This window comes from Pelophylax lessonae (genome assembly GCF_965119305.1).
Source record: "Pelophylax lessonae genome assembly, chromosome: 3".
NCBI lineage: Eukaryota > Metazoa > Chordata > Amphibia > Anura > Ranidae > Pelophylax > Pelophylax lessonae.
In genome coordinates this window covers 470601798-470622918 of record NC_138770.1, presented here as the reverse complement: position 1 = coordinate 470622918, position 21121 = coordinate 470601798, and the positions used below count along the sequence as shown (strand labels likewise).

Sequence of the window (21121 nt, the reverse complement as noted above, 5' to 3'; positions counted from 1 at the left end):
TTGAGTTAAAATACAATGGGATACTCACAAACATAAAACATGAAAGAGCCTGTATGTGCCTAAGCTTGGTACGGTGGTGTACCGCTCCTCAGCGTTCTCCTCACCGACCTGAAGTCACGTGGCTGCCTCTCGGCCAATGGCTAGACGCGTTTCGCTGTGAACACAGCGTCATCTGTAGCTGCAGCTACAGATGACGCTGTGTTCACAGCGAAACGCGTCTAGCCATTGGCCGAGAGGCAGCCACGTGACTTCAGGTCGGTGAGGAGAACGCTGAGGAGCGGTACACCACCGTACCAAGCTTAGGCACATACAGGCTCTTTCATGTTTTATGTTTGTGAGTATCCCATTGTATTTTAACTCAATAAATGTATTTTAAACGGTCCTCACTATGTCCAGCAATTTTATTTTTATGAGGACACCTGGGAATACCGCCTTGTGAATAAGGATCGCTTCCAAAACACAGTCCATACAGCCGTGCAGGAGACATATGAGAAACAACAGCTCACTCTACATTAACCTGCTTCAATTTCACCACATAGTGGTAAGTAGATACCCTAAGGGGGATACCCCGAAGCCACAAGAATAAGCATCCAGTTTCTGCTACCTCAAAGGACTGTTTTATGGACTGTTTGCACACAGACTGCACTTTATGAGTTTTACATTGTAATATCTGCACTTTATATGAGTTGGCATTTTGCACAGAAATATGCACTTAACGGCACTTTATTGATGGTCGATCAATTACCATTTGCAGTTCAGGATAATTGTTTTTCATGAACACTTATTTATTCAATTATTTTAGTATTCAATCATTTAATTATTTTATATAGCAGCGCTGCAATCACTGACCCTCACTCACTAAAGCACTAGCACTTTCCTTGCAGCAGGCAGCTAATTTACAAGCACTTAATTGACTATCACCCCACACCCCATAAGCGCGAGGTCCACAGTCCTGATATGCTCACCCAGCGTTTACTAACTACGGGAAATTATTTATGTCATTTTTATTGTGTTTTTTTTAACTAGTAATGGCGGCGATCTGCAACTTTTTTTGCGGGACAGTGACATTGCGGCAGACGGATCGGACCCCTGACTGACATTTTTGACACTTTTGGGAGTACCAGTGACATTACTACAGTAATCAGTGCTATAAATATGCACTGTTACTGTAAAAATGACTATTGGTGATCAAGGGCCAGAAGGGCACTTGGGGGCCAGAAACCAGAAAGCAAGCTACTCACTAGGGGTGGAACCTCTGGGTGAGTCTAGGATGGAAAAGGACTTGGGGGTACTGGTAGACAACAAGCTTGGCAGTGGCATGCAATGCCAAGCCGCCGCAAGCAAAGCCAACAGAATACTGGGATGTATAAAAAGGGGGATTCACTCCAGAAATAAAGAGATTATTCTCCCACTCTACAAGACTCTGGTCCGGCCACATCTGGAGTATGCTGTCCAGTTCTGGGCACCGGTCCTCAGGAAGGATGTGCTGGAATTGGAGAAAGTCCAGAGAAGGGCAACAAAAATAATTAGGGGAATGGAGGACATCAGCTATGAGGAAAGACTACAAGCACTGAACCTTTTCTCTCTGGAGAAAAGACGATTGAGGGGGGATATGATATCAATGTACAAATACTGTACTGGTGACCCGAGCATAAGGAACAAACTATTCAGAGAAAGGAGATACAATAAGACACGTGGCCACTCAATAAAACTTGAGGAAAGGCGGTTTAACCTTAAAGTGCGTAAGGGGTTCTTCACTGTAAGAATGGTAAGGATGTGGAATTCTCTTCCACAAGCAGTCGTATCAGCAGGGAGCATTGATAGTTTCAAAAAACTATTAGATGGACACCTTAAAGACCACAACATACAGGGGTATACAATGTACGGTTAAAGCAAACACACACATCATAGGTTGAACTGGATGGATTGATGTCTTTTTTCAACCACACTAACTATGTAACTAAGGGGTTAAGTGTGTCCCTAGGGGCGTGATTCTAACTGTCAGGGGGTGTGGCTTGTTAGATCATCACACAGACATACGATCCTACATAGCAGGATCGCATAGCCTCTGTCATGATCTAGGGGAGAATGACAGACGGCTGTGTCTACATCAGCCGTCCGTCTTTCTCCCTCTCCTGAGGGAGATCGCGAGTGGCCGGCGGACATCGGAGCCGCCGGTCACACGCGGGGGGATATCAGTGAACGAGCGGGGGTGGGAGCGCGCCGCCGGTGGCGCGCACTCGTCCCCTACAGGCTCGTGGGCGAGTGACGTACCGGTACGTCACTTTGCCTGTAGGGGGCTGACTGCCGCAGTATATAGTCGTGCGACAGTCGGCAAGTGGTTAAGAAGGATCATGAAAGATAGACAAGACTTCTGCTTTATATTGTGTTACTGGGCAAATAAGGTATAATAAGTATAGCTTGTCATGTCCTGTTCATGTGCTATGCATTCGTTTGTAACATAACATACAGGGGGTTCCAATATTGGATGTATAGTTTTAGGAAGTACCCCTTATTTTTGGAAAAGAATATTACCACTTTGTCTTTGTATACTTAAGATGATGTGACAAACTAAATAAATGAGTTCTGCTTTTTATTACATAGTTACATAGTAGTTGAGGTTGAATAAAGACAACAGTCCATCCAGTTCAACCTGTGCAGGTGTGTGTGTGTGTCAGTGACGTATTAATTTCCCATAACCCTGAATGTTGTGATCTTTGAGTTGCACGTCCAAGAGTCTTTTAAAAGTAGCCATACTCCCTGCAGTTACCACCAATTGTGGAAGAGAGTTCCACATTCTTACAGCTCCTACAATGAAAAACCCCTTACGCAGCTTAAGGTTAAACTGCCTCTCCTCTAATCTTATTGTGTGGCCACGTGTCCTCTTACACTCCTTGAGACTAAATTGTTTTTTTCCTATGCTGGGATCACCATTGAGGTATTTGTAAATCACTATCATGTCCCCTCTCAGGCGTCTCCTCTCCAGGGAGAAAAAAGTAAGCACTTGCAAACCGCTCCTCATAATTAAGACCCTCCATTCCCCTAATTCGTTAAGTTATCCTTCTTTGGACTCTCCCCATTTCCAGCACATCCCTTCTGAGTATTGGCGACCAGAACTGGACAGAATACACCAGATGTGGCCGGACCAGGGTTTTATAAAGTGGTACGATTGTAGCTTTATCTCTGGAATACATCCCCCTCCATATGCATGCTAATATTCTGCCGGCTTTGGCAGCTGCAGCTTGACATTGCATGCTATTACTTAGTCTATCTTCCACTAAAACCCCTAGATCTTTCTCTATCCTTGATTCCCCCAGAGGTCCCCCCCCCCCCCGAGCATATTTTGTGTTTATGTTTTTAGTCCCCATGGGCAATACCTTACATTTCTCCTACATTAAAATTCATATGCCATGCACTTGCCCACTCTGTTATTTTGTTCAGGTCATTCTGTAAGATTTCTATATCTTGATGAGAAGTTATTGCTCTGCCTATTTTTGTGTCATTCACAAAAACTGAGATTGAGCTAATGATCCCATCCTCTATGTTATTTTTGAATAAATTGAACAAAATTGGTACCAGGATTGAGCCTTGGGGGACCCCACTTACCACTCCAGACCAGTCTGAGTACGTATTATTTATCACCACCCTTTGGACATGCCCATGTAACCAATTTTCTATCCAAGAACAAATCTTGTGGTCGATGCCTGCAGACCTTAGTTTGTAGATTAAGCGTTTGTGGGGAACTGTATCAAATGCCTTAGCAAAATCCAGATACACCACATCCACAGGTCTCCCCCTATCTAGCTCACAGCTCACCTCCTCGTAAAATGTTAACAGATTGGTTTGGCAAGAACGTCCTTTTGTAAACCCGTGCTGATTACTGCTGATGATACTGTTGTTTTTGGCAAATTCTTGGATAATAGTCCCTTATCATCCCTTCCAATAATTTACATACTATTGATGATGTCAGGCTGACGGGCCTATAGTTTCCCGGAATATGCCTCTGCACTTTTTTGAATATTGGTATCACATTATGTCTGAAATGCATCACTGCCAGAGTGCTCTGTGGTCAGGTAAGTGTGATGAAGGCTGACAGTTAAAGAAATTAACCCTCTAATGGCCCTAGGTGTTAAGGAGGCAGAGTCCATTGAAGCAGCCACTCTGTACCCTTGGTTTATCTCTATTTCTGTGGTGGGGCTCAGTCTAGTAGGATGTCAAGGAGAGTCATGACTGTGGAGAGCAGGTCTGGGCCAGCTGTAGGCTCCGAGACGCCTTTGATCCGAACTTTGTTGTGGCAACTGTGGTTTTCATTGTCATCCAGCACCAGCTGGAGTTGAGTGAGAGTCTGTAGGTGAAGCTGGTGGAATGCTTTCAGAGTCAACTCCTGAGAGTTTTGAAGGGCACACACCCAGTAATCCACATGGAACAATGACTGTGTGACCTTCTCTACTTTACGCAGTGCTCCCTCGATGCGAGCCACCAGGGTGTCAATGCCCATATTGAGGTTAGCAAAGAACTCTGTGATTTCACTGCCAGGCATCCCTGCTTTTGAAAGTGAGAGGCTCGATGTATTAGGGGATGCCATATTGGGAACAGACGCCAACCTTTTTTCCTGGTTCAAATGGAGGGAAAAGTTTAGTAAGTCCTCAGCAGAGTGTTCCCACTGGGGTCTAGAGGTCTTTCTGCCCTTGGGCATGTGGGGTTGAGGTCAAAGATGTATCTGGTAGCCTGTCTTTGAGTTCACAGTGACTAGAGCTCTCTAGGGACACGTCTGCACAGTTCCCTATCTCAGCTATGCCTCCATGTTGTCCATTTTTAATGATGATACGCTATAATGAAATACAAACATTAATGGCCAATGCAATAGTTACCCAGCCAAAAACACACAAAAATTTGAACTTTCTAAAAATTTGGCTTTTAGTATTAATGGTGCCAGCACAACACAACCCATCACAAATATTCCTGCAGAACATAGGATGTTAGTATCCAAAAAATTTTACATTCTTTGCAACTGTAAACTAGCTGCAGAAAAATTAGGTTTGGGATGTAGCGGCGCTAAAACACTGTAACCCTACAGGAATTTGTTTGCAAGATGTTAACTGCTAAAAATGTTACATTCTTTTGCAACTATGAAACAACTGTGCCAAAACTAGACTTGGGGTGTTACTGGTACTAGAACACTTTTACCCGGGGCGTGGCTTGGACATGGTAGCGTGAGGCCGCATCTTCGGTGAGCTCCTGCATCCACCTGGGCTTTTACCGGTGTAAACCAGGGACACAACCACCACACAGCTGCTACAGCAAGCCCAGCCACCGCTGATCATCCTCACACCCGAACAGAACCACTTTGACCCGATCAGGAGTGCTGGATTCCTATTTTTCCAATGTCCTCGACACACACATGGAAGGCCCCCAGATGGCGCCAGACAACCGCCCGCAGCTCTCGGCATCCTCTCCCTGCTGGGAGCCTCAGCCAGAAACACAGCCTTCTCCTCTGTATCGCAAGGGTCAGGTAGAGGGCCTTAGCCCAGCCTCCTCACAGGCTTCCACGTCACAATCACACACGGGCTCTCTGATGGGCAACCTAGACAGAGATTGGGACTTAAAAGAACGTATCAGAGCACTACCTACCAAATCTGATATCTCCCTGCTGATCTCCATTGTTGAAGCCAATTTTAAGGAGGCTTTAGACCACAAAAAATTGAGACATTGGAATCTGGTCAAGAAGATATTACAAGCTTTATAATAGCAATAAAGTGGGGGAATGCAGAAACAAGATAATGTGATTGAATCACTTCTTTTGCAATTGGATGATTATGAGAACAGGGAGAGGATGCAAAACATTTGCATCAGAGGCCTACCCGAGGCAACGCAGGCACCAGACTTGATACCCACTCTACAGGGGATTTTTACACAAATCCTAGGCGATGCAGCCCCAGCAGGTATAGAAATCAATCGAGCCCACAGGGCTCTCATCCCGCCATCACAGTTTGTTAACAGACTTCGTGATGTCATATGTAAACTTCATAAGTACGCAAACAAGGAAGCCATCATGAGAGCCATGCGTGGCAGGGAACGTTTTGATTTTGATGATGCACAACTCTCCTTGTATCCGGACTTATCCAAGCAGACACTAATGATGCACAGATCCTTGCACCCTGTATTGGAGGTTCTCCGCCAGGAAGGCGCCACTTACACCTGGGGGCTCCCCTTCTGCCTTACAGCAAAGAAGGATGGAAAAACTGTGGTAGTCTGCAATAGAGATGACCTCCCTAAATTCCTGGATACCCTCTCTCTGCCTCGAGTGGATTTTTAAGATTGGAGATTTGTGACGGACATCCCACTCCCCAATGACCCAGGCCAGTGGGAACCTGCCCCTCAAAGGTCTCGTCAACGTCGGGGGGCTAGCAGACGGACCTCAGCGGATGCTGCTGCAGAGGATGGTTGATCGTTATCTTTTCTCTACAGCAATTTGACCTTTTTCTACACTTCTGATGCCTCTTCTCTTATGAAGCAGTTATCAACTATCTATGTCAGGATATGGTTTGTATTAGTACTGCTCTATTGTCATGATAGTCTGCCTGGTCTATTGGGTAGATGGGCTGCAAAATTGCCAGCGATACTGAGTCCTTTCCCCCAATGGGGATAATTATTGACATCCCACCATCTTCTGTATGCCCATCTGAGCTGCCACTTTCCTCCAAGGTTATAAGTTCTAGAATTTGAAGGTTTATAAGCTATGTATTTATCTTTTTGTGAATTGTTCAAGGAGATTGTCCCTGGAGATTTAGTGAGGCTTGGTAAGCCTCCATAATGGATAGGCTCGGGGTACCCACAGAGATGCTCCATTTTTCTCTCCAACCACGTTCCCCCTATGTTCCGTCCATCTTCGGGTGGGAACGGATATCTGAACCACAGTTCACACAGATTCCTGAACGCCATCCTGGAAGGGGTGTCCTCCAGCAAACCCTCTACTTTTATTGACATTTGCCTGTTGGGCGCAAGACTGTTTTTTTTCCCTTTTTCTTTAAAGTTTATGTTTTTTATGTTGTTTATTGATGGTCTCTTTATGCCTGGGCTCTTTACACATTGGAAGCAGTGCTCGGCCTTCGTTGTGACACCAATTATGGGTCGCCTGACACATGACACAGACACATGAGAAATACCCAAAAAATGTAATCTGCAGCAAGAGCTTGGTAGTTATCACTGGCTAATTTTAACAAATGTCAGCTGCTCAAATGTGTTGGAGGACAGATGGACTTTTTGTCCATCAGGTCAGCCCAGCAGCTTGTTTGCTTACTGTGCAAGCTCTAACTAGTTGACTGTCCTCATTACCTGTCCACTGGAAGGATGTCAGTATATACCCTTGACCCTGTGTAATCTACCACCATATGATGTAGCTGTTGCACTGGGTGCTGGGTAATGAAAAATGTTTTAGCAGCCAGCCCCAATTCTACTCCTACTTAGTGGCGAAGCTAGACATTCTTTCACCTTGGGCAAAGACGTAGTTTGGCAACCTGGTGCTTAGTTGGGGGAGACGGGGGTCTTGGGGCTCAGTGGTGGAAGATAGGGGGTCCTAGCACTCAGTCAGGTAGATGGGGGTACTGTTGCTCAGTATGAGGAGCTGGGGGTCCTGGAGCTCAGTCAGGGAGATGGGGAGTCCTGGCACTCAGTAGTGGGAGATGGGGGGACCTGGCCTTTAGTGGGGAGAGATGGGGGACCTGGCCTTTAGTGGGGAGAGATGAGGGTCCTGGTGCTTAGTGGGGTGGGACAAGAGGACACTGGTGGTCAGTTGGAGAAGATGGGGCTCCTGGTGCTTAGTAGGGAGAGATGAGGGCACTGGAACTGCGACGGAGGAGATAGGGGGTCCTTGTGCTTAGTTTGGGGAGATGAGGGCACTGGTTACATAGTTACATAGTAGGTGAGGTTGAATAAAGACAATAGTCCATCCAGTTCAACCTGTGTAGGTGTGTGGCTATAATCATCTCACATAGCCCTTAATGTCCTGATCCTTGAGATGTAAGAGTCTTTTGAAAGCCACCATACTACCCGCAGAAACCACCTCTTGTGGTAGACAATTCCACAATCTTGTAGCCCTAGCAGTAAAGAACCCTCCTCGTTGCCTGAGGTTAAAACGCTTCTCCTCTAATCGCATTGTATGTCCTCGAGTCCTCATGCAATTCCTTCGAATGAACAGCTTTTTTTCTAAGCTGAGATCCCCATTAAGATATTTATAAATTGCTATCATGTCCCCCCTCAGACGTCTCTTCTCCAGGGAGAATAAATCGAGCGATTGCAGCCGCTCTTCATAGTTAAGGTCCTCCAACCCCCTAATCAGTTTAGTTGCCCTTCTCTGGACTCTCTCCATCTCCAACACATCCCTCCTGAGGACTGGCGACCAGAACTGGACAGAATACTCCAGATGCGGTCGGACCAGAGTTTTATAAAGTGGAAGGATTATAGTCTTATCTCTGGAATACATCCCTTTCTTTAAGCATGCTAATATTCTGCTGGCTTTGGCAGCTGCCGCTTGACATTGCATGCTATTGCCTAATCTATCATCAACCAAGCCTCCCAGATCCTTCTCCATTTTTGATTCCCCCAAGGGTTCCCCTCCTAACGTGTATTGTGCTTTTATGTTTTTAGTCCCCTAGTGCAAAACCTTACACTTCTCCACATTAAACCTTATTTGCCATGTCGTTGCCCACTCCGTTATTTTGTCCAGGTCATTCTGTAGGATATCTGCTTCATGCTGTGCAGTTATTGCCCTGGCCAATTTTGTGTCATCTGCAAAAACTGATAACGAACTACTGATCCCGTCCTCAATGCTGTTTATGAATAAATTGAACAAGGTTGGTCCCAGGACTGAGCCCTGGGGCACCCCGCTTACTACCTCAGACCAGTCTGAGTATGCGCTGTTTATTACCACCCTTTGGACACGGCCTTTTTGCCAGTTCCGTTTCCAAGAGCAAACCCTGCTGTCGATACCTGCAGACCTTATTTTATAAATGAAGTGCTTGTGGGGAACTGTATCAAACGCCTTAGCGAAATCCAAGTACACCACATCCACTGGTCTGCCCCTATCTAGCTCACAGCTCGCCTCCTCGTAGAATGCTAAGAGATTGGTTTGACAAGAACGCCCATTTGTAAACCCGTGCTGATTACTGCTGATGATGTTGTTGTCTTTAGCATACTCTACGATATAGTCCCTTATCATCCCCTCCAGAAGTTTACATATTATTGATGTCAAACTGACAGGCCTATAATTTCCTGGGATATGCCTCTGGCCCTTTTTGAATATCGGAATCACGTTAGCCTTCCTCCAATCCCCTGGTACATCTCCTGTCCTAATACTGTCAGCAAAGTTCAGGAACAGTGGTCTAGATATAACCTTACTGAGTTCCTTGAGTACTCTCGGATGTACGCCATCCGGGCCTGGTGATTTGTTTGTGTTAAGTTTATCCAGCCTTTCCCTGATTTCACCCTCTGTTAGCCATAGTGGCAAGTCCTGTGTATTACTACTAACCATACAGTCATGGTAAGTGTACCCCTCCTTTTCCTGTGTAAAGACTGACGAGAAAAAAGCATTCAGCACGGTTGCTTTTTCAGTGTCCTCTGTAACCATCCTCCCATCATCGTTAATTATATGTGCAATATGCTCTGCCCTAGTTTTTTTGCTGTTGATATATTTAAAGAATTTCTTTGGGTTTTTTTTACTATCCTCCGCTATTTGTCTCTCAAAGTTGATTTTAGCCATCTTGATTTCTTGTTTACTTTTCTTATTTGCCTCCTTGTATTGCGCGAAAGCCGATACTGTGCCCTCTGATTTATATTTCTTGAAGGCCAATTTTTTTCCCCTAATAAGTTTTTTAACGCTACGGTTTAGCCAGCCAGGTTTGGCTTTGTCTCTTCTAAATTTATTTCCCATAGGAATGCACTGCAAGATGCATTTGCTTAATATGTTCCTAAAGCATTCCCATTTTTCCTCTGTGGTCAGTGATCCCAGGGTTTGGTCCCAGTTTACCCTTTCCATTAATGAGTACAATTTTGGAAAGTTTGCCCTTCTGAAATTTAGGGTTCTTATGTTCCCCACTTGCCGTGTTATATTGTTATTTATACTAAATGTGGTCATCCTGTGATCGCTAGAGCCCAGGTTGTCCTGAACTCCTACCTCCGAGATTATGTCTGGGTCATTAGTGATCAATAGATCCAGGACTGCGTTTTCTCTGGTAGGGGAATCCACCAACTGTGACATGTAGTTGTCCTGTAAGGTTTCCGTGAATAGACGGGCCTTCTGTGAGTGTGTAATCCCCTCATCCCAGTCAATGTCGGGATAATTGAAGTCCCCCAATATGATGACTGATCCCAATCTTGCCACTTTACCCATTAGTGCTAAAAATTCCAGCTCTACCTCCTCCCCTTGGTTAGGTGGCCTATAGAAAACACCCACAACTACTTTTCCCTTTTCTCCTTCCCTATGGAGTTCAACCCACACGGATTCTAAATCCATGCTCATTCCTTCCGTAATGTCACTCCTTTCTATCACCTTTATATTGTTCTTGACATAGAGACATACCCCTCCCCCTCTTTTTCCTACCCTGTCCTTCCGGTACACCGAATACCCCGGTGATCAGTGGAGGAAAATGGGGGTTCTGGTGCTCAGTGGACAGCCCCCAGGCTCTCAGGGCTTAAACAGGAGTCAACCTGTTTAAGCCCTGAGTACAATAAGTACAATCTGAGCTCAGTGCTCAGTCTGTGTGCCTATCTGGGCTGGAAGTGACACACCGAAGTGTCCCCTTTACGGTCCTGTGGGTGCCACCAGCTGATCCCCTCTAGGCTGTGGATCACTGTGGAACAAACGCCGGATTCCTGAAGAGCTAATTTCAATGGACAGCACGGATTCCTTCAAGGTTGACTCTCTGCCGAGTACTATTGGATCCCTGCTTAAAGCCTGATTCAGACTCACTTCCACGGGGTCCTGGCTGGATCTCTTCAAGACAGCAAGGCAACATAGCAGGCTGAATCCCTGTCCACTGTCCGGATCCAGGCTCCCACCTGTGATCAGCGGCACTGTGGGCTCACACTGAGCAGCCTTGCTAGTCTGAATACCCTCCAAGGTCCAGGTTCTGGCTCCCCCCTGGAAACAGCGGCAGTGGCACAACAGTGCAGGCTCACACTGAGCAGCTGCTGGTGTGTGACCTTGGCTCCCTGTGGTTGAATGCAGCTTAGGCCAGAGAGTGACAGTCCAGGCCAATCCAAGCTCCCACCCTACCTCTTAATTTGGCTCCTAGGGCCAATAGTGCCCCTCTCAAGTTGGCGGGCAGGGAACATGCTCCCTCCCTGCGCCCCCCCAGTTTCCGGCTCTACACCTACTTATTGTCCATGAGACAGTATACTGCCAGCCTCTGGAATGGAGGATAACAGGTTCTTCCGTGGCATGTACTCAAGGTATTTAATTTTTTGCTCTCTTTGTGAAGACAGGATAGGCTTTGTCACTTTACCCTTGTAACCTTGACCCAGGAGAGTTGCAAACTAGTAATAGTCCTTCTCATTGCTGACATAAATCCTATAAGGGTCCTTTTGTAGGTTCTGGAGCATGAACAAGCCCATCTGCCAAAACTATTGGAGGTGGAGAAACCTAAGTCCTCAGAGTCACTGAGGATGACATTCCTCATTTTTGCTGAGGGATAAATCCCTGCACTGGAATGTTGCCCCATGTTCTCCTTAACACACAACGGCAACCATACTCCTCCTCAAGCTCCTCCAGTACTTGCCGAGGCCTCACAGGATTGGCACCTGGATGAAGTGGGAAGCATTTTAAACTGATGCCATCAACAAGCCCAATGTCCATTGACACAGGCCATTACTGTCAATTCACTTATTTGCATATTGTGTCAAAGTTATTATTCTGCTTTGCAATGACTGAAGCATTTAGAAATTAATACAATAGCTTGCTTTTATAATCAGAACAAACTGATTCTGTGTTTATGGGTTTCCTTGGGCCTCAATGGTGATACTCTAGACTAGTCACTTCTTGAGCCTAAAATAGAACTAAAGGCTCATTCTTTTAAAATACATTTTGCATACCGCCCTCTTCAAGCCAAGCTTTTAGGTACCCGAGCGGACTTCTCCAAATCTTCCTGGGACAAAGACCTTAAAATTTCGGGTTCCAAACAGCTCCTATTGGCAGGCTTCAACTCCACGTGTGCTTTCATCACCAACGAATTTTGGAGAGAACAACAACTGAAAATTTTACACCATGCCTACTCTCCTTTCTCCTCCTCACCTCTCCATGTGCCTCTGCAAGGATGTTCGTGGTGCTCTTCCCATCGCCCCACGCTATTCCACCGGCTCTGGAACTGCCAAACTATTTCATCTTTTTGGGACGAAGTGGAACATATGAATACTCGGGTCACGGGCCTCCTGCCAACGAAAAGCCCTTTCCCGCTCATCTTTGGCCTATTGGATAATAGACCACCAAATGTCCTCATCGCCCGGTCTAAACCTCAATCTTCGCTTTTGATAGCCCATAAAGCGTGGATCTCCACATGCCTCATGATTGCTCGCAGGACCATCCTTAGACATTGGATTTCCCCCTCCCCTCCTGTAGTGGGGGAAGTTCGGTCGGACTTGGACAACCTACTCCTCAAAGAGCGCTTGGAAGTATCTGTATTCAAGTCCAATCCATCCAAGTTCATGCGCAAGTGGCAGCCATACGTTGCACAGTATCACCCGGACTTCTCCTGGCCCACTATGGACACCTGAAGGATGACATAGTACAGTAACTCCCCACCTTGACGTTCTCTCCCCCCTCTCCCTTATGTTATACACCTGTGACTTTCTAGTCTTATGCCGACTCTGCTTGCAAGTACCTTTTTCATCCTACCCCCCATTCCCCCCCCCCCCTATCTGGCTGAAAAGTGCTCCCTAACCCCACAGGATGTGCCTCGTAGGTAAATTGTCTTGGTCAGTCTGCTAACCTGGTCCTTCCTACCCCACGCCCCCCCTCCTTTTATTTCCCCCCCCTCTCCTTGCCCCTCCTTCCCACATATCCCAGTTACCTTCTTCTACCTTTCCCACCCACCCCCCCTTTTCTCTCCTCCCTCAAACCCCCCCCTCTCCTATGCACCTTGAACATGATCATGGCCCCTAGGTGCTGCCACCCTGGTACTATGGGTCCGGCACCTTGGGTCCCCCCTTCCCACAGATCCACAGTTGTATGATTCTATGGTTATTGTTCTGTAACATTGGTTTTTGTGGCTTATTCGATTACTTTGTTAATGTTTTAAAACTCAATAAATATCTCTTTAAAAAAAAAAAAAAAAAAAATTTTGCAGAAAGGGTGTGTAATTCTCGCGCTGTCTAATGATTGTACCCACCTAAAACCTTTAATGCTGCAGGTACTATTACCACACAATCCAGATCAATGTAACGGGGGGGAGTACCGCACTTTAAAGGTGCATCCGTGCTCAAAACTATGTGTTACTTTAATGTATAAGTTGATCATTTAAATAATATATTCTATCTAAAGTGACTCAGTGCTGCAGTAATTGATTAAATATGTGCTTCACCATAAATCATTAATAATGTTAATTAATAAGTGTATACAAACCATATAAATAAATTCAATAATTCAATAAATATATTCAAAAAATAATATTGGTGATAGACAAATATAAATTAAATAAAGTGTTCTGTGCTTATATTCTGTTACTGTATAAATAAATAAATAAATAATCAACTTCTTTGTACACAGGTGGTTCAAATACTATTAATATATTTAAAGTGCTCAAGTGTCCCAAATAGTGTTAAACGGTGATCAAAATCTTCCTCCTAAAAAATGCATGCAGGTGCTCTTCAGTGTGGTGACCACTAGGTGTCCTAAGCGCTCACCTCAATTCCTTCGATAATAAACCTTATGCTGTGTCTCTAAGATATGCTCTTTACTCCTCTCTGCCACTGGGGTGCTGGATACCGATTTTCTCCTTATGCTGAGGATCGGTTTGACAGGGATATGGAAAGGACCTTTGGATCTCCAAAATAAATGGGCCAATATAGTGAAGTATTGCCAGTTCGTTTATTTAAGAAAAACAGAGTAACACTCACATGTATCAAGTCTTTCACATTCGCATAGCCAATATAGGTCAAAGGGTGCCGCTACGTCACTTCCGGTGTTCTATCCTACACGTTACGCTGCGTCCTCACGCAGCTTCTTCCAGGGATAATTTTCTTACCGTTGTGATGCTTATATATAGCCCTAGAGCCGGATGCGGATATGCCGCCATTTTCTTTGTTTATATGGCATATTACTAAACCAGAACTGCTCTCTCGGCCATCTTAGTGAAGTTTTATTCTGCCAGATTGTGTGATTCTTTCTGTATTGCATAAACGATCTTGTTTAGTGGACATGTGCATATATACTTCTGTTTGATTGACTATACTCCATAACGGTTTTTTTCATTACCAATACATTTAAAAAACACCTATATTCTATCATTTAAAATAATATAAACCTCATACTCATGTACTTATATTAAAACCGGAAGTGAGGTAATCAAAATCCATTAAAAAGTACATATCATTATTCTTTTCAAAACCATATTAAAAATATTATTAAAAACATTATTAAAAAAACATCTTAATCCATATATCCTTACTTCTACCAAAAGTCATGAATAAAATTTACTATAAAAATATTTAATATCTCATATGTATTACTTAAATCCCAAGTAATTATTTTGCACACATTATTTTAGATTATGACCTATATAGACCTAATGTTCAATTTCCCAATCTCCTTTATATTAATGGATGTATTCACAAATGCAGCAAAAGACAATATATCACCTTCCCAAAATGTAATGAAACACTTTATTTTTTAAAGTTATTACAGGCTCTTGTTCCCCCTTTGATGCTTCCTTAAACTTATAGTCGCTTAATTGTGAGTAGCATAATTCCCCTTCCTCATGACTACATATCCAATTATTCAAAGCCCTGTTGCACATGCCGGGCCCTTGCAGGCCATTTTCAATTAGAGAAGTAGAGGCATGTCGTAGTGACTCTGTAATTCCTGTCCTTCCTGCGCCTGTTGATGCATTCAGCATATTTATGTTAGCCAGTAGTTCTCTTTTCGGGAGTGTTCATAGAAGGTTGTGTTTTGCAGGGCTCCCTAGGACCCTGCAAGCCAAAGAGCCATGCTTGCAATGGAAATCAGGCCATTGGGGGACAGACTGAAAGAGGGTGATATAAACACAGAAACATAAGAAGCAGCAGACATCGTAAGTCCACACTTCAGCATCTTAAATAGTATATAAAAGGGTTAATATCACTTCAATATTATTAAATTACCCTTTAATCTGGAGTTTGTTTGTTGCCTCTTTGGCATGATTTGTACAGGTGTGCTTTAAATTTAAGAAGAAGGCAGGCTGTAAACATTGCTTGACTATCAATGTAGACTGATTTTGACCTCTCACACTGTCTGCTTCTGAGACCCATGAGTATATTTAAAGTATAATCAAGATGATATGTTGTCAGAACCCCATGGATCCATATTCAATAGTCCAAATGTTTATTTTAAGAGATCAAAGGATATGGAAAGCTGTGCATTGCCAGGGGGACATTTACCAAAGGAAAAACAAGAAAGAAAGATTTTCAGTGGGGAGCAGCTCTTTTAATAAAGTCTTTTTAATAAATAAAACTTTAAAAATGGACAATTCCTTTACCAACTTTGCTTCCAGGCTAATTCTCACATTTCTTGCATTCATGTACAAATCTGCATTTTTTTGCTAGAAAATTACTTAAACCCCCAAGCATTATATATTTTCTGAAAGAAAAGATACTTAAAAATAAAATGTTTTTTGTTAAAAAAATTTTGTCACACAATATATGCTCAGCCATTTATCAACCGCAAATTTTCAGGAAAAAATAAAAAATAAAAATACACTTTAATTTAATTAAATTTAATTTTTGGTGCACATAAACATAACGTAATACCCAATTTTTTGTTAAAATATAAAATGTTACGCTGAGTAAATAGATGCCCAATATGTCATGCTTTAAAATCTCCATAAGCAAACAATTTTAAAGCCTTTACAGGCTACCAATTTAGAAATAAACAGGAGGTTTAATGCTATAACTTTTGCTCTCAATCTGATGTTCATGGTGATACCTGCAATAGAAACAGAAGAGTGGCAGCAGAAAAAAGATCAAATGGTCCATTCAATTTACCCCATTTTTTGAATATGTACCCTGTACATGTTTTTTTTTTTTACTTTTTTTTTGTCTTAGCATAGATCTATGTTTGTCCCAAGCATGTTTGAATCCACTTACTTTTGACTGAAACACTACCTCTGCTGTCTATTTCAAGTCTCAACTACTATTTTGGAAAAATAATACTTTCTAAGATTCATTTTGAACTTTCCTCTTGCTAGTTTGAGGTGATGTCCCTGTGTTCTTGATCTTGGCTTAATATAGAAAATACTGCCCTCCTGAACCTTATTTACCCACTTGATGTGTTGAAAGGTTTTAATAATGATTCCCCATTGCCTTTTTTCCTCCAGACTGTATACTGCATATTAATTTCCTGAAGGCTCTCCTGATACATTTTATACGTCAGACCTTTGACCGTTTTTATTGCCAGTCTCTGGACACTATTTTATCTTATCAATAGATTGAATAATGACTGTTTACATAATGCATACTGGACCTACATATGCATTCACATTTGTGTGTGAGCATGGGGGGGAAAAAGGGCACTTTAACGTTTTATATTTATTTATTTGTTTATTTATTTTCACACTTTTCCCTTAGGGTTTTTTAAATCAACTTTAGTGTTATCCCAGGGCTTAAACAATACCCCTTGTGATAGCTGGGGCAGTGACAGGTACTTTTTTACTGAGAGATCTCGGGTCTAGTACAGAACTTTCCTCTGCCCTTAAAATGATCAACAAAAACTTAAACAGGAAGTGACCAAATCCTCGTTGCATCCGGCTTCATTCATCACATCCGAGAAAACGGGAATGATGGTGGAGGAGCCTCCTTCCGTGCCTTGCAAAAGTGATTGTGTTTGTGTGATTGTAGAACCCTGGTTGTCAGATCACTTCTACAGGCAAGCCCATTGCTGGCTGAAAAAACGGATACCAGGATCATGGCTGCAGCCATGATCCTGATATCAATGCTTATTGCTGAAGAAGTAATGTACATCCTAAGGATAGAAAGTGTTAAATAACATGCTTGGGGGACTCCTCAAACCTGTGAAGTGGTCCGCCTGTAGAATGTGCAAAGGGGAAAGGGACAGCCAGCCAGCTTCTTTGTTAGTCATTTTTAAAACTAATAGGCAAAGTATTGTCAAACAAAGGGAATAGGGAGCTGGGCAATGTTCTTGTGCAAAAATAAAATAAATAAAAATACCATTCAGTGGGGAGCAGCTCTTTGACTAAGGCTTAAAGAGAAACATTATAATTTTCTGGGGGGGTCGTGTGTTTTAACCGCATTAAGTGGTGCACCTACTAAAACAAAACTGACAGTTATCGAGAAAAACAAATATTTAATAGGGCTCTAATCTTCCCCCTTCGGCAGACCCCCCATCATATCCACCGGGCCAGGATGTCTGGAAGAGGCCCTTCTCGCTATCTAGTTGAGGGCAAACCTGGTATGGTTTGAGAGGGGGGGCATGTGCTCTCTGCTTCCTCTTTTCATGGCCAGCCAGATGTTCCTAGCAACTAATGACGCTTTGTGGCTGCATGCATCCTAGCAGTCAAAGATGTTTGTTGCCTGCACAGAGGAAAGTGTTAATTTAATGGAGATAGCAATACTGCCACTAAATAAATGGTTTGTGGTTGCAGTAGCAGCCAAATTTTGTCATTGAGCTTGCCCATTTGATAAACCATAACCAAGTTGAGTTCACTGTAAACCATGCATTGCAACAAACTTGAACTGCATCCCTATTAGAAATGTTTTCCTGCTACCTGCCTGGTAAATCTGTCCTGACCAGAAGAGTAAGTAAGGTGAAATCTCTGATATACCCCTGGATAGCAGTTCATACCTAAAATGAATTTTAATCCTTCCCGACACTGCATACCCAAAAAAAGGTTTTATCAGGACATACATTTTAGCGGGACAGAAATGTCCAATCATATCAAACGGACTCTTCTCAAAAGATTAGCTGTGTATTTAGAATGTTTTAGGCAAGTTATTTACCTGTACAGTTAGCTACCTTGCTTAGTTAACCAAAAGTCCTGAGACTGCTACTGGGCAACACAATCTTGGATGTGATGTCACCAACCCCAGCAGACTCACAGTTGTTACTCAAGTGACATAAAAGGTTATGTAAGAAGGTAAGGGGAAGGGAAGGTTGGAGGAGTTAGGCCAGCACAGACAGTAATTAGACACTCCTAGAAAAGAAGAGTAATATTGCGTGCAAGGAAAATGGAGGCTGCACTAGGGAATTGACTCTTCTTGAAGTAGTTGAACTAATACATTCAAAGACCGATTACAAGTCAATAAAGTTTTTTTGTGGAAAGGAAAATCTGCTTATAAGCATTATTATATGCTTGATTTTTCTGTGCTTTTACCTGCAATGTATTAATTCGGGAAATGGGTCTCTTTAAGATGATAATGATGAGGGGAGGCAATCGAGGAGACTTTATTGCAAATTTCATCTACTCTTCAAACTGCTCTGAAATTATTACCACATTTATCATTTACTACAATCTTTTACAGCCCTGACACCACTTGCTAATTGTGAGTTGAACCGTAGGTAAATTGTATATACTTTGGCTTAACACCTCCCTTCAGAGGTGGTTCTGGCTAGCTCACTAGATTGCTTTAAAAAAGGCCTGGATTCTTTCCTGGGTGTACTTAATATAAGTGGGTACTGATATTTATAGGTAAAGTTGATCCAGGGAATATCCTATTTCCTCTCGGGGGATCAGGAAGGAATTTTTTCCCCTACTGTAACAAATTGGATCATGCTTTGCTGGGGTTTTTTTTCGCCTTCCTCCGGATCAACTGCGGGTATAGGATTGTGTATATGGGATTGTAGGGTTGGGTTTTCTTTACTGTTTTTTTTTTTTTTATTGGTTGAGCCAGATGGACTTTTTTCAATCTAACTTTGTAACCCTACTTTTATAATAAAAAAATACATTGTTAAAGAAAATTATTTAACATATGTTCATTGTGCATAGCTGTACTTGTGTTATGAAACTGTAGTAAACACCAGAAACTAATTTTGTGTAAGAAAATGCTTAACAGACAAGAGAAGACACAATTCCGATCTTGTGAAACAACTCTTGTTTATTTTGTTTTTGTGCATCATGCCGAGATAATATGAAACAAAAGGTTCAACATTTGATGTTTGTTTTCTCTGCGGTTCATGAGGTCAGGTGGATGATGATGATGATGCAAAAAAAAAAAAGACATATATAAACAGCAAGTGTTCAGAGAACATTCTGAGCACATAGGGGGCCCACTAATCTGGGCTAATAAGTAACTGGAGTTATGCAACTTTTCATATAATATTTGAAGCAAGTACATTTTCCCCAGCATTCGAAAGAAAAAAAGGACCCTTAATTGAAAGGAGAGATTTCCGAAAAGTAAGTAGAAGCCGTCATATTTTCATGCTATTATTTTATAGTAGTATACAGAGCTAATGAACCCAGAACAAAAGTGCATGTTTAGAGGGATGCATTACATGTGAGCCGGTGTAAAGCTGGATACACACTATACAATTGTCTTTAGATTTACCAAAACCATATAATATGAGGTCAAACCTAAACACTTTCAATTTGTATGCAATTAGGCAAGCCCTTGCACTACATAGTAAGTAGGTAAATCTAAAGGAAATCTAACAACAAAAGTTGTATAGTGTGTATCCAGCTTTAGAAAATTACAAAAGTATATTGATCTTTCCCAAATACTTTTTTTAAACTCAAATTGTTTAAATGTCAAAATATTCAAAACTAAAAGGTTATATTGTGTGAGGAAGGCATTGGACATTGGACTTGTATTTTGAATCCTATTAATTTAAATGAAAATATTCCAAAGAACATTTTCAACAGTGTAAAATATTACCAACGTTTGAGCAAGCAGGCTGCAGATTTTTAATCCCCACTTTCCTGAAAACAAGTATCAGCTCTGTAATGGTCTTTGAATGTCTTGGAAAGAGTTGAGCTTATCTCACAAATATTGTTGCCTGCATATCTTCAGGCAACTTATAAGATAAAATTTACTTAATTATTTTGTTAATTTAACACACTTGTCACAAGCAATTGAGCTCAAGAACCAATAACCAAAAGACCTGCAATCATTTTTGCTATTTTACTCTATGATCATCTTCCAGTTACCTACTTTATTACAAAAAAATGGTTCTTGAGCCAAATATGCTTTGGATCATTTTATGTTTGTTGATAACCCTTTTTTACTACTCATAAGATGGTTTAAAGTTTGCAAAAAAAAAAAAAATACTTTTGATAAACAGCAAGGTTTCATATTGTAATTTTCAAGCTTAAAATGGAAACAATTATATAGTTGGTTATTATGTCAATACGATTTTATTTACAAAAAAAAAGTGAGAGATGTCTCAAGTTTTCATGCTGATAATTTTTAGTATAATGCAGAGCTAACAGACTCTGAATAAAAGTGCATTGAAGGATCTGTGACGTATGAGCCAGTTAGATTACAAAAGTATCCTGATCTTGACTAAATAGTTAAAAAAAAATTTTTTTCCAAATAACAAATTGATTAAATGCCATTTTATTAAGTACAAAAATGCAAGACCATGCAAAGCCACATCATCATTTCTATTCAAAGTTATCTAATGTGTAAGATGATAAAATATTATTTTAATTAAAAAAATATTTAAAAGTTAGCAATTGTGCATATTCCTGAAGTTTCACATAAACACATTTCTTGTGTCTTTTTTTATGCCTGCTAAGTTTACTTTTGCCCTTTCATGGAAGTATGGCAAAGTTTATTTTGCTTTGGTAAAACAAATTTAAACTTGCATGGATTAAGACAAATATAAACTTCTTGTTTTTTTTTTTTTTTTCTCTATCTGGTCTCTTTTACTTTTCTTTCTTCTTTCCATGTTCTACACATTGCTCTTTTTGCTTTCATTACAAGC

General features: G+C 42.0%; 1 protein-coding gene across 1 annotated transcript in view; it reads left to right on the top strand.

Annotated features, from left to right (window-relative positions):
* Nucleotides 1-19440: 19440 nt before the first annotated feature.
* The window catches only part of AGT (angiotensinogen), a 32659-nt gene continuing 30978 nt past the window's right edge, over nt 19441-21121 (top strand). Inside the window, exon 1 of the mRNA XM_082251211.1 lies at nt 19441-19592. The gene's annotated coding sequence lies outside the window, so the exon portion shown is untranslated. The remainder of the gene's footprint in view (nt 19593-21121) is intronic.